We start from the raw sequence: 15076 nt of genomic DNA on the forward strand, positions 1-15076 counted from the left end.
ACGTTGACATCAGCAAATCGCTCACCCACACAACTCCATCCACATGGTCTTCGGTTATGAGGCCAGTTGGACGTACTGCCAAATTCTCTAAAACGACGTTGGAGGTGGCTTTTGGTTGAGAAGTTAACATTCAATTATCTGCCAACAGCTCTGGTTGACATTCCTGCAGTCAGCATGCCAATTGCACGCTCCCTCAAAACTTTCAACATCTGTGGCATTGTGTTGTGTTACAAAACTGCACATTTTAAAGTGGCCTTTTATTGTCCCCAGCACAAGGTGCACCTGTGTAATGGTCATGCTCTTTAATCAGCTTCTTGATATGCCACACCTGTCAGGTGGATTCTTTATCTTGGCAAAGGAGAAATGCTCACTAACAGATATATAAACACATGTGAACAAAATATGAGAGAAATAATCTTCTTGTGTGTATGAAACATTTCTGGGATCTTTAATTTCAGCTCATGAAAGATGGGACCAACACTGTACATGTTGTGTTTATATATTTGTTCAGTGTAGATTGTGTCATTCCTTGATGTATCTGATATTTTGTTTACTAGGCTTACTTGGTACTGTTGTTTTGTTCTGTTTTCATTCATTCGTTTGCATTGCAGTATTTTTGTTTGTATTTTGGTAAAACAGCTGTATGTATGGCTGCATTCACATAGGCTGTTTGTCATAGGTGATTTACCCTATCTATCGTGCAGCCTATTCATTACCAAAACGGCCTTGCTTTAGTGTGCAGGGCGCTGTCCATTGTACTGATACAGCGCAGCAGAGATAGGCTGCATATTTCTCTCCAACCCGTCACTTCAAAAACACTAAATCAATGATCTCGGATTCTCGAAATTTGAACTTTATGTTTATTGTGGTATAGCGTGAAATAAGCCGAATTTAATATAATTCAAATGCAAGAACACCCCAAAAGTGTACCCCCTCACCGATTTCAACTTCCCCCTTTATCCTGGCGCAGGGTCTGGTCGACTGCACAGTGGTACATAGCAGTATTGCGCTTAGAAATAGAAGACGCCCTCTTCTTGCGCTGTGGAGAGTTGCAACCAGGTTTACAGTATATCGTTCCAACACGCTTTCTGAAGCTCTCTCTCTTTTTATGTCACTATCGCTGTTTGCATGTAGACGCAGCCAATCTCTTCCCTATGACGCCGGCGAGGCTGGGCTCAGAAGGGTTTGATCATAATATTTAACACACCCACCCAGTAAGAGCACCATACTAGTTCGACTGAGAAGTATAACAGCCACGGGACAAGTGGAAGCCAAAATCTCTGCACCTGCCAAGCGGTGTAGCCTACTCGCTCTGCTGTTCCTTGACCGGAAAGACGGTGACGGGAGATGTATATTTTTGACAGGATCTGGCCTAGGCTCGCATCTAGGTATCTTCAGCTGACAGTGCATCACATGATTTTTTAAATCTCGTCGATTTTTTAGCGTTGCTTTTCTTTAACGTATTTTTGTGTGCCTGTTGCTATTTCCTACAAGGACTGTGGCTACATTTTTAAATCTGAAATTTAATAAAGACTGTCCCAACGACTTTTAACAGAAATGACGATTGGACAGCATTGACACGTTTTTATGCTCAGCATTGCATGTTCTGACAGTGCTTTCGAGACGCAATTGTGCTAAAACACGTTTAATTAAAATTCCCTAAACTATTCACTGCTATTACGATTAGATATCGTTTTGTCCCCGTATTCAGAATAGCCACAGACCGATTTGCTTTAAGGTGCCTGCAATCCGCAATGAGTCGGCATGTCCATCTGGCTGAATATGAATAATTCCGTTTTTTCTAAAAGACCAGCGCTCTGTGCGTAAACATGGAGTTTCTGATATAACACGGATTATGTTTGGAATGACCAGAAAAAATCTCTTAATGGTCTACATTGGGTTTTTGCTCCATATTTCACATTGACTATCATTTTAATATATATCGGTGTTGCGCGCTGCTTTGATGGTTTAGTGATATAACATCAACTACTTAGAAGTGAATCCTGTACAAAATGATCAAGATGATACTGTTTCGTAAATTTCGAGTTTTGATACTCATGGTGTTTTTGGTGGCGTGTACCATGCACATTATGATAGACTTGCTCCCAAAACTAGAGAAGCGAGCGGCGGGACCGGAAACCGGCAACGGTGGCTGCCAGTGCACTCACAACCCGAGCGAGGAGGCCGGGAGCTGGGGGAAGCAACGCGCTAGGTCGGTGGCGGAACAGGGCTGGCCTAACAAACACACGCTGAGAATCCTGCAAGATTTTAGCAACGAGCCGAGCTCAAACCTCACGTCCCATTCCCTGGAAAAAATCCCTGCCACTGGGGAGAGAGCGGAGTCTTTCAAACGAATGAAACAGTACGACGGGGCAGCGGATAACCAGAAGCCGCTCATCAGAGACGCCAGCGAGGGTAAGACCGTTGCTGCGCCCGGTATCTTCCGGCTGCCGGCTCTGTTCGAGCATCCTTTATACAAGACGGACCTGCCGACCCTCACAGACGACGACACCTTGTTCAACGTCAATACTGACATCAGGTTCTATCCGAAAGCAGCGGGGAATCAAGAATGGTAAGCTGGGGATAAATGGAAGCAGGCGTATCACCTTATAAGAAATCAAGGTGACAGGTGTATAGTGCCATAAATTGATTATTACCCTCAAGCAATAGTTACTTAAATTGACTTCCTCCCTGGCTTTCACTGTTTTAATTAAATGAAAACAAAAGTGATATGAATAACTGATGGTCCACTTGTCCAGATACTTGAACTGAGCATCGGTCAGTGTATCTCTGCTTGCTATCCACTATACCCCCTAGCTTAAAGTCTACATGACTATATACATGACTTATTGTCCATACACTATTCATTGCACCTACTGCAAAGTGGTACTCCTGTATGCAAACCCATTCTGTATTCTCTACTGCTGTCTATCTCTCTATCCATCTATCTATCATCATTTCTCCTCACACTCTCTCCATTCTATGGGGACATCATTAACTGGAAGACAATCCAATCTATCCATTCAACTCTTCCTCTCCACCTCTACCGTTGTGTAGTGAATGAACTATCTATCCATCCACACTGAAACGATGGCCTTTCTTATGATCTGAACTGTGGTGGTCTTCTGAGCACCGCCCTGCCCTTTGCACCTGTAGGCTATTTACCTATCTTATTCTGCCGTGGTTTACTGTAATATCTAATGATCTTCTAAGCATGTGGGGGTAGGCATACTATTTTCATACTTATTTTGTTATTACAATGTAACAAATTAATTAACAATAGAGAGTTTGGCCACAGAAATGTGTCCTGTATTCAACCAACACTGTAGGCATACAGATGTTAGGTTATTTGATTTGATTGTAGCCTATGTACGACTTCAATAACGATGCTGTTAATCTTCAATCATGTGTAAACAACATATTGATTGAATTTCAAGGGTGAGTCTCTCCAATATATTTTATGATGATGTGATTGCCATATATGGTGGTTACATCCTAAACATTGGCTTTAGGTTGCTTAGCAAGATAGTGTTGTTTATTACTACACTATTTTACACCTTCATTAAACGTCAGCTTCCTTGATATTGCATGTAGGACTCTACTTTGACATCCAGTGTGATATTTTATTTAATTTGTGTCATTTGATTAGACTTAATGACATTTCTAAGGAAACTTTTTGATAACCTGGATACCATCGTAAAAATCTGAAATCCATCCAATCCCAAAGCAGATCCTGTAAAACACCCATTAATCCAGGAGAATACTGTGAGCCTTATGAACACACCTGAGGCTGGTGGGAGGAGCTACAGTATAGGAGGTTGGGCTCATTGTAGCGTCTGGAATGGAATCAATGGAACGGAGTCCAACACGTTGTTTCCATGTGTCTGATGTGTTTGGTACCATTCCATGGATTCCATTCCAGCCATTATAATGAGCCCAACCTCCTATAGCTACCCCCACCAGCCTCCTCTGCTGTAGCAGTCATCTTCATTACCAAATCTGTAGCAGTGAATTAGACAATGCACTGACAGTTGAGGTCCTCTTCTCTTCTCCTACAACTCATCCGTCGCTTCTGTTCTCCATCCACCAGGCACAATGAAGCCAATGTGGAAGAGGAGGAGTACCCCCCTACAGGGGAGGTGACAGCCGAGTCCTACCCTAACTGGCTTCGCTTCCACATCGGTATCAACCGCTACGAACTCTACTCCAGACACAACCCTGTCCTGGACTCCCTGCTCAAGGATCTGGTCACCCAGAGGATCACCAGTGTGGGTGAGTCTGGGAAGAACTGGAATACCAAGAATACTGTGCAGTGCATCTCTGTGAGACTGTTGTGTGTATTGGATGGAGAGATGGATGGAGAGAGAGCGAGAGAGAGAGAGAGACAGAGAGAGAGGGAAAGAGAGAGAGGAACTATGATACACACATAGACACTTAAGTAAAGGCATTTTATAGAAAGCCAAGTTTAATCAACATCCGGTGCTTTTGTCCCAATCCTGAGTTTCAATTAAACCCCACTTCATTTTAACCTGAGGCCCTTGTTACAGATAGCAAATACATTCAGAGGAAGTGGAAAATAGATGAAAAACCATCAATGCGTCTGTGTCAAACAGTTTGGCTATGGAAAATAATCTGTCAGACCTCAAAGCAATCATACAGAGTGTTTAGGTGACATTATGTGGCTGTCGCAGGCTAAATGGGTCCACCTCTGTGACTGCTTCTGTTCCCACTGGAGAGCTACTGCTGCTATGAAGTTCTGCCTCCCTCGCTCAACAGTCTGAGGTCTGCCATATCATAGACCTGTGTGTGTGTAAGGGGGGCGGGGTGGCTGTTTGGGTGTGTGTGTGTGTGTGTGTGTGTGTGTGTGTGTGTGTGTGTGTGTGTGTGTGTGTGTGTGTGTGTGTGTGTGTGTGTGTGTGTGTGTGTGTGCGTGTCTGCTTGCATGTGTTCGTGGATGCGAGGGATACATACGTACACAGCCTTGTGTTTATGCTGATGTTTGTGTCCATGCAAAGACGAGGGCTAAAATAAGAACCGCTGCACCACGCCATTAAAGTTCCCTCCAGCATTGATATTAGTTCCTCAATCACTCCTGGACAGGATGTAATCACTGGTGCTCCATGGCACCTCTTGTTCTAGGTGTGTGTCACCCACTGTTTCCATTGCTCTGCCTATCAATCAACTGCATCTACACTCAGAGATGGCCATATAAAACGCTGTGTGGGGGGAGGAATGTGGGGGTTGTGGAGGAGTGTGTGTGTGTGTGTGTGTGTGTGTGTGTGTGTGTGTATACTGTACCTCCACACAGACAGCAGCCTTCCCAATCAGTCCAGCCTGGATCAGGGAGAGAGACAACACAGGGTGCAGATATTGAGGAAAGTTCCACTTCAGCATTTTTCCTGCTGATAATGTTTGGTTGAGCCTGTCTCTCTGTAAAGATATTACCTTTTTCTCAGTGTGCAGAACATCTCATAACTCATACATCTACAGCAGCCAGGTGTGTGTGTGTGTGTTTGTGTGTGTGTGCGCGCGCACGCACATGCGTGTGTGTGTCCGTGCGTGCGTGTGTGCGCGTGTACGTGCGTAAGCCTGTGTGTGTATGTTTGAGAGAGAGAGAGCATTCATCATTATGATTTTATTTTTTTATTTTATTTCATCTTTATTTAACCACCAACAACACAGAGTTGCACATGGAGTAAAACAAACATACAGTCAATAATATAGTAGAAAAATAAGTCTATATACAAAGTGAGCAAATGAGGTGAGATAAGGGAGGTAAAGACAAAAAAGGCCATGGTGGCGAAGTAAATACAATATAGCAAGTAAAACACTGGAATGGTAAATTTGCAGTGGAAGAAAGTGCAAAGTAGAAATAGAAATAATGGGGTGTAAAGGAGCAAAATAAATAAATACAGTAGGGGAAGAGGTAGTTGTTTGGGCTAAATTATAGATGGTCTATGTACAGGTGCAGTAATCTGTGAGCTGCTCTGACAGCTGGTGCTTAAAACTAGTGAGGGAGATAAGTGTTTCCAGTTTTAGAGATTTTTGTAGTTCGTTCCAGTCATTGGCAGCAGAGAACTGGAAGGAGAGGCGGCCGAAGGAGGAATTGGCTTTGGGGGTGACCAGTGAGATATACCTGCTGGAGCGCATGCTACAGGTGGGTGCTGCTATGGTGACCAGAGAGCTGAGATAAGGGGGAACTTTACCTAGTAGGGTCTTGTAGATGACCTGGAGCCAGTGGGTTTGGCGACGAGTATGAAGCGAGGGCCATCCAACGAGAGCGTACAGGTCGCAGTGGTGGGTAGTATATGGGGCTTTGGTGACAAAACGGATGGCACTGTGATAGACTGCATCCAATTTATTGAGTAGGGTATTGGAGGCTATTTTGTAAATGACATCGCCGAAGTCGAAGATTGGTAGGATGGTCAGTTTTACGAGGGTATGTTGGGCAGCATGAGTGAAAGATGCTTTGTTGCAAAATAGGAAGCCAATTCTAGATTTAACTTTGGATTGGAGATGTTTGATGTGAGTCTGGAAGGAGAGTTTACAGTCTAACCAGAAACCTAGGTATTTGTAGTTGTCCACATATTCTAAGTCATAACCGTCCAGAGTAGTGATGCTGGACGGGCGGGCAGGTGCAGGCAGCAATCGGTTGAAGAGCATGCATTTAGTTTTACTTGTATTTAAGAGCAGTTGGAGGCCACGGAAGGAAAGTTGTATGGCATTGAAGCTCATCTGGAGGGTAGTTAACACAGTGTCCAAAGAAGGGCCAGAAGTATACAGAATGATGTCGTCTGCGTAGAGGTGGATCAGAGACTCACCAGCAGCAAGAGCGACATCATTGATGTATACAGAGAAAAGAGTCGGCCCAAGAATTGAACCCTGTGGCACCCCCATAGAGACTGCCAGAGGCCCGGACAACAGGCCCACCGATTTGACACACTGAACTCTATCAGAGAAGTAATTGGTGAACCAGGCGAGGCAATCATTTGAGAAACCATGGCTGTTGAGTCTGCCGATGAGGATGTGGTGATTGACAGAGTCAAAAGCCTTGGCCAGGTCAATGAATATGGCTGCACAGTATTGTTTCTTATCGATGGCAGTTAAGATATCATTTAGGACCTTGAGCGTGGCTGAGGTGCACCCATGACCAGCTCTGAAACCAGATTGCATAGCGGAGAAGGTGCGGTGGGATTCGAAATGGTCGGTAATCTGTTTGTTGACTTGGCTTTCGAAGACTTTAGAGAGGCAGGGTAGGATAGATTTAGGTCTGTAGCAGTTTGGGTCAAGAGTGTCCCCCCCTTTGAAGAGAGGGATGACCGCAGCTGCTTTCCAATCTTTGGGAATCTCAGACGACACGAAAGAGAGGTTGAACAGGCTAGTAATAGGGGTTGCAACAATTTCGGCATATCATTTTAGGAAGAAAGGGTCCAGATTGTCTAGCCCGGCTGATTTGTAGGGGTCCAGATTTTGCAGCTCTTTCAGAACATCAGCTGACTGGATTTGGGAGAAGGAGAAATGGGGAAGGCTTGGGCGAGTTGCTGTGGGGGGTGCAGTGCTGTTGACCGGGGTAGGGGTAGCCAGGTGGAAAGCATGGCCAGTCGTAGAAAAATGCTTATTGAAATTCTCAATTATAGTGGATTTATCGGTGGTGACAGAGTTTCCTATCCTCAGTGCAGTTGGCAGCTGGGAGGAGGTGCTCTTATTCTCCAAGGACTTTACAGTGTTGTGACGCCTGCCGTAGAGAGTAGACCAAGGTGCAGTGTGTTTAGTGCTCATGATAAATATAAATTTTTTACTCAGAACACTATACAAAACAATAAACAAAGAACCACGAACGTCACATTCTGCAGGCTTTACAGAGCTGTGCAAAAACAAGATCCCACAACTCAAGGAGGGAAAAGGGCTGCCTAAGTATGGTTCCCAATCAGAGACAACGATGGACAGCTGCCTCTGATTGGAAACCACACTAGAAATAGAAAAACTAGATTGCCCACCCCACATCACACCCTTACCTAACCAAACTAGAGGAAAATAAACGTCTCTAAGGTCAGGGCGTGACAAGTGTCCCAGAACTTTTTTGAGTTTGTGTTGCAGGAAGCAAATTTCTGCTTGAAAAAGCTAGCCTTGGCTTTTATAACTGCCTGTGTATATTGGTTTCTAACTTCTCTGAAAAGTTGCATACCACAGGGGCTGTTCGATGCTAATGCAGAACGCCACAGGATGTTTTTGTGTTGGTTAAGGGCAGTCAGGTCTGGAGAGAACCAAGGGCTATATCTGTTCCTGGTTCTAAATTTATTGAATGGGCATGCTTATTTAATATGGTGAGGAAGGCATTTAAAAAAAAACAGGCATCCTCTACTGAAGGGATGAGGTCAATATCCTTCCAGGATACCCGGGCCAAGTCGATTAGAAAGGCCTGCTCGCTGAAGTGTTTCAGGGAGCGTTTGACAGTGATGAGTGGAGGTCGTTTGACCGCTGACCCATTACGGATGCAGGCAATGAGGCAGTGATCGCTGAGATCTTGGTTGAAAACAGCAGAGGTGTATTTAGAGGGCAAGTTGGTTAGGATGATATCTATGAGGTGTGCCCGTGTTTACGGCTTTGAGGTGGTACCTGGTAGGTTCATTGATAATTTGTGTGAGATTGAGGGCATCAAGCTTAGATTGTAGGATGGCTGGGGTGTTAAGCATGTCCCAGTTTAGGTCACCTAGCAGCACAAGCTCTGAAGATAGATGGGGGGCAATCAGTTCACATATGGTGTCCAGAGCACAGCTGATGATACAGAAGTGTTCCACTGAGTGGGAGCTTTTGTAAAAAAAATAACATTATTATTCATGAATTCAGGCATGCTCAGATAGAGAGAGCAGTATGGATGGCCATCATAACCGTTGTGGAATGCATAGCAGTGCTTCTACTACAGGTGGCCGTGACTCACACTGTGGGCTACTCTACACTAACACTGGCCTAGTTTCAATCCACTTGAACCATGAATCTCATTTCAATGTTTCATCAGGGATGACCTTTTTGGGTTTTGTCGATTAGATCAGTGCTTCCCAGCTGGTTAATCTCATCCAGTTCCTTTTGGATAACGGGTCGCGGCTCATTATCAGTGTCCTAGTTACAAACAATGGTTTTGTTTGTGGGGGCGGGTCACAAGCAGTTTTCGAAAGCTTTATATATAGGCAGGTCACGGTGGCAAAGTGTTTAGGACAACTAAAGGATTAATGTTAGATTATCTGATAGCACTATCAATATGACCCAGCAACCGGAAAATCTAATACATCTTGCCCTATATCAAAAGAGAGAAATGGTAAGAGAGAGAGACCTAGCTGGGAGAGAGAGAGAGTTTAAGAAAGACAGAGAGTTTAAGAGAGAAATACAGAGAAATAAAGAGAGTGAGAGGGAAAGACAGAGAAATATAAATAAAGTGAGTGTGAGAGCAAAGGAGAAAGAAAGAGTGAAGGAGGAGACTGCAGGGCTTGTTTACATTGTGGTTAGGCAGAGCTGCAGGGTTGTGTAATATGCTCAAGATAATGCTCTGTAATATATGGACAAATCCCCTGAAAGCCTGTCCATTATGACAGAAACACAAGCCATTTAGACAGCCCCTCTCAGGCCTTTTGTTAGACAGATAATCAGGCAGAGTCTGGAGCGTGTCTGATTTAGCCTGGCCCACTCCCTCCGTGTGAAACGGAGCGACGGCCAGATCTGAAGGGAAAGATGGGCGTAGGTAATTGTACTGTTCTTTTACACGGGCAGAGAGAGTTTTGGAGTTGGAAGACTTCTAGCCTCCTGGGTAGTCTGGAGTTTTCCAGTTACTGTACAGCCTACCCAGGTCCAACTCTAACAGGGTTATTGAGTCTTCTCTTTGCAATAAAGGAGGAGATCCATGCATGGATTCAGCTAAACGTGTAGTAGCTACTGTTTCCTGCATAATAGTGTATTTGAACATCACTGGAATATGATCACTTAAAAGAACTGAAGGCAGTAGTTTGGTAAGACCTCCTATGAATACACATATTACTGTAAGTGCATTCACAACACTTTAAAATGCTTATAATGCATTATGAAGAGGGTGAAGAGGGTTTTCATAGAAAGTGTTACCGATCATTTTTCTTTAGGTACCGTATGTCTATGTTAAGAAAACACACAGACACACACGGAAAAAGGTGTCACCCAGGTTAGGTTTCGTCAACATCAAAGAGAGGATTGCATTGATGTTTCTCTAAAAGTAGGGTTTTTCTGTTTGCACGAACGCGCATGCACACACACATAGAAATCAGAACCATGAACAGCCACATCATATTTAGATTACGTTGATTGGACTAAATTGTTTTCAGTATGTTTTAGTTGTTACTGTACTAAGCAGAGGTGATTTGATTTTGTTGAAATGGTTCTGGAATACTGGAGGCAGCTTCTGTTTTCTTTGTGACTTGCGGTAACTCTCCGTGGTTCTAAATCAACAGGTATTTAATAGTCCGAAAATGTCGGAAACATTAACTTTCTTGACTATGCTGTAGGTTATGTAACTGTCTGTTACATGCAATATGCTTAGTGGACTTCACTGGACAGAGGTTGTTATCTGGTTTTGTGATAAAAGAAAGGTGTGGTTGAATTTATTCTGCCATTGTGTCTTCTTATTGTCTCTGCCTTTAGGCCTGTATATCACAGTGTCAAGGCATATTGTAACGGTTTTGACTTGAGGTTATAATTTATAGGGGTGCCAGGTAGGTTGTGCCTACCAGAGAAAATATTAGTTTCTCCTTTTAGTTTGATAGGGAATGAGTCCCATCTGGTCCGTCAAGTCTACACCAATACAAAGGACTCATGTAAATGTCAGGATGGAAATACACTTTTCATGAACCCTTAAAACAATGGAAATAACTTCAAAACAACTGTATTCTTTTGCGTGGATGTATTAACATAAATGATCACACACAACAATATAACAATAAGGAGCTTTAAACAGCTCTGGTTACTTCAGAAATGTCCTGTACCTCGGGCCTAAAAAGAGTCCAGCCCGGTAAACAAGTTCAGGGAACTCAACTGACCTTAGTCACGCAATGTTTGTCCGTCATACAGTGTAGCGTAAACCCAGTGTCCATCATACAATGAAAAGAACAAATATTTTACCACACATTTCAATAAATCCTCAACTACAACTAACTACATAAATCATCACAGTATACATCACACCCAAAACAAATGAAATACCGTATACAAAAAAGGTTATAGTCAGTCGGTCAGTCAGAGAAGCCAATCCGCCGACAGATCTCCAGCGGAGAAAGGCCACGAAAACCAACGGAGAGGTGTAGTCCACAGACGCAAAGAGTGGATCCGATCCTGGGTAGATTTTCTATTAGGCTACACAAAGCACACTTTTACAGCAACACAACAAACGGAAGAGAGAAGCTTCAGAACTGAGGGTCGAACACATCCTCATTCATGTTTCCATCACAACTCCACTTTTGCGCAGCTGATGCTGGCTATTTAATTGGGAATTAAAGGGGAAGCACCCTAGTGGAAGGAGAAGCACTATTTAATTCTTAATTAAAGGGGAAGCGCTCTATTTGAAGGAGAAGCACTGAGACGGTTCAGAAACATTCAGGGCCGTCACACACCCCCTCCCCTGGAAAAAGCCGACCATTGCCCTGGAAGGCACATCTTGGTCGGGGAAACCGAGAAAGGTCTCCTCATCACTTTCCTCTACAAAAATATTCATTACTTTTTGGCGCTCATGCTCCTCAGCCGAGGGGTCACAGGCCTTAAGACGTGAGACTTCTGGGTCTGGGAATCCGAGAAAAGTCTCCTCACTTTCCTCTTCAAAGATCTCCAGGACCTTGCGGCGCTCAATCTCCTCCAATTCCTCAGCCGAGGGGTAACAGGCCTTAAGGCGTGAGACATGGACAACGCGCATATCTTCACCTGTGTCCTCTTTCACCACTCGGTAGTTCAAAGGGCCGCTCTGCTCCACAATCCTATATGGTCCTTGCCATTTAGGAGCGAGCTTGGCCGAGAAGAATTGTTCAGCTTTTGAATAAGGATGAGAGCGAAGCCACACCCAATCACGAAGCTGGAACTGCATGTCTCGTCTCTTCTTATCATAATTTCTCTTCTGCTTGAGTCGAGCCTGGATCATGTTCTTTGAGACAAGAGCTCTCAAGTCATGGAGATGGACTACCTGGTCATAGCAAGCAGCGTCTGGAGTAACCTGCTGGGGCTGTAGCACCATCTCCAAGGGTCCTCGGAGGGGACGACTCAGGTTCAGCTCTGCAGGTGTGACTCCAGTGGACTCTTGCACAGCAGAATTCAGGGCAAATCGAAACTCGTGAAGGTGCTTGTCCCAGTGTTTGTGCTGGGTCCCTACATAGGAAGCAACCATTGTCTTCAAGGTTCGATTAACTCTCTCAGTGAGGTTGGTCTGTGGGTGATAAGCCGTGGTCAACTTCTGTCTCAGGTTCCATCTTTGACAGGTCTCCTCAAAGAGATCAGAGACGAATTGGGAACCTCGATCAGACAGGATGTAATCAGGCACTCCCCAGCGAGTCAGGATCTCTTTCGTAAGGATGTTAGAGACTGTCCTTGCTGTGGCCTGACGCAGGGCAAAGAGCTCCACCCACTTGGAATAGTAATCAACAAAAACAAGCATGTACACATTCTGATTGGAGCTTCTAGGAAATGGACCCATCAAATCCACTCCTAACATTTCCCAAGGTCAGGTAACCACAGTTTGCTGCAACTTGCCAGCAGGCTTTCTACCTTCTGGTTTGTACATTTGACAAACCTGACAGTTTTGGATGTGTGACTTCACATCCATGCTCAGATGTGGCCAGTACAGTAATGCTTGCAACCGCTTGTAGGTTTTGAACCTGCCCAAATGACCAGCTAACGGGTCTTCATGGAAATGATGAAGCAGTTGAAGGCGTAGAGTTTCAGGTATGTACATTTGGTATAGTGTTCTGTGAGGTAGTTGTACAACTCGGTAGACTTTGTCTTCAATGATGGTCAGCTTGGTGGTAGGATTGACCATCTTTTCTCCATCTTCAAGGATAGTCTGGTACAAAGCCTGTACTTCTGGATCATCCTGTTGGGCTTTCCAAATGGCCTCATCAGAGATGGGAAAGTCAGTTTTGGGTGAGTCTCGACTGCTTGACAGGACAGTAGCACATGTAAGATGAGGGCCACCATTACCACCAGCAGGAGCTCTGGATAAGGCATGTGGAACAGTGTTGTATTTTCCTTTCCTGTATTCTACTGCAAAGGTGAACTCTTGCAACCGTAGAGCCCATCTGATAAGTCTGGTGCTTGGTTTGTTGGTCTTGAACACCCACACAAGGGAGGAATGGTCAGTGACTACAGTGAAGTGTCTTCCCTCCAGGTAGTACCTCCACTTTTCCAAAGCCCAGACAACTGCAAGGCACTCTTGCTCGGTTGTGGAGTAGTTCCGTTCTGCTCCATTCAATGTTCGACTGGCGAACGCTAGCACTTCTTCAGTGCCAAGTCCAGTCTGTTGGACTAGGACAGCACCAAGTCCAACATCACTTGCATCAGTGTAAACAACAAAAGGGCAATCAAAGTTGGGATGACCCAAAATGGGAGGTGTAACGAGGTGTCGTTTCAGGGTTTCAAAAGAGGTCTGGCACTCTGCCGTCCATCGGAATTTCGCACCTTTTCGCTTCAATGCGTTGAAGGGTTCTGCCACCTGGGAGAAGTTCAACACAAACCGATGGTACCATCCAGCCATCCCAAGGAACCGTTGAAGGGCCTTGAGTGTGGTTGGGACAGGGAAATCTTGTACCGCCTTGGTCTTTTCGGGATCCACATGCGTGCCGTCAAAAGACACAATATGGCCAAGGAACTTCAGGGAGGTTTGGCAGAAGTTGCTCTTCTTCATGTTCAATGTCAGACCAGCTTCCCTTAGCTTGTCCAACACTGCTTGAAGATCTTGAAAGTGTTGTTCTCTGGTCTGGGAGTAGATAATTATATCGTCCAGGTAGACGAAACAGATCTTCCCTTTGAGCTCACCTAACGCAATCTCCATGAGTCTTTGGAAAGTGGCAGGTGCATTCTTTAATCCAAAAGGCATCACCTTAAAGGAAAACAAGCCCTCAGCACAGACAAAAGCAGTCTTGTCCTTGCTTTCCTGGTCCATCTCAACCTGCCAATAGCCACTATTGAGGTCAAGGGTAGTGAACACAACCGCGCCAGACAATGACTCCAGGATCTCTTGGATGGTGGGAAGAGGATAGGCATCAGTCTGGGAAACCTTGTTGGTCTTCCTGTAGTCCACACAAAATCTAAGACCACCGGTCTTTTTTGGGATGAGGACAACAGGAGCAGCCCAGGGAGAGGATGAACGTTCAATTATATTTTGTGTCAACATATCATTAATGAGTCCCTTTTGGATGATTAGCTTCGCTGGGGACAAACGATATGGCTTCTGCTTGATCGGCATTTCCTGTGTAAGGAATATTTTGTGCTTCAGGAGCCCGGTACGTCCCAGCATTGAGGTACATACATCAGCATTATTCTGCCGCTGTTCCGACAGCCTTAACACCCTTGGCAGTTCCAGCTGAGCTCTTCTCACAGCCTGTAAAAGGAGATCATCAGAAGGATTATCGAGGGTTAGTGGTACCGGAGCAATGGCAGAGAAGACTGCCACATTTGGACCCCAATCATGTAACTTTGTAGCTTCTGACTGGAAGAAATGCTTCTTGCTCGGATTGTATGGAAACCAGTAGCAATTGTGTGCGATATCAATCTGGACACCACTGAAGTACATGAAATCAATTCCCAACACGACAGGAAAAGCAAGGTTCTTGGTTTGTAGGATAACAGAAGGAATCATATAGGAGTGGTTACACAGGCGGAACTCTACCTCACTCCATCCAAGTGGTCGTTTAGCTTCACCATCAGCCAAATAGAGTGGACCTTCTGTCCACGGCTTCAAGTTGTAGTGTGGACCTTTAACCTCCTTCCACAGTTTCTCATTGAGCAGTGTGTAGGATGACCCGGTGTCCAGGATGGCTCTTCCTGTCCATGGACCTATGGACAGGGGTACCACCAGTTGGTG

General features: G+C 44.8%; 1 pseudogene; it reads left to right on the plus strand.

Moving 5' to 3' along the window:
* Positions 1 to 969: 969 nt before the first annotated feature.
* The window catches only part of LOC115205746 (extracellular serine/threonine protein kinase FAM20C-like), a 67789-nt pseudogene continuing 53682 nt past the window's right edge, over positions 970 to 15076 (plus strand).

This window comes from Salmo trutta, chromosome 1, assembly GCF_901001165.1.
Source record: "Salmo trutta chromosome 1, fSalTru1.1, whole genome shotgun sequence".
Lineage (NCBI taxonomy): Eukaryota > Metazoa > Chordata > Actinopteri > Salmoniformes > Salmonidae > Salmo > Salmo trutta.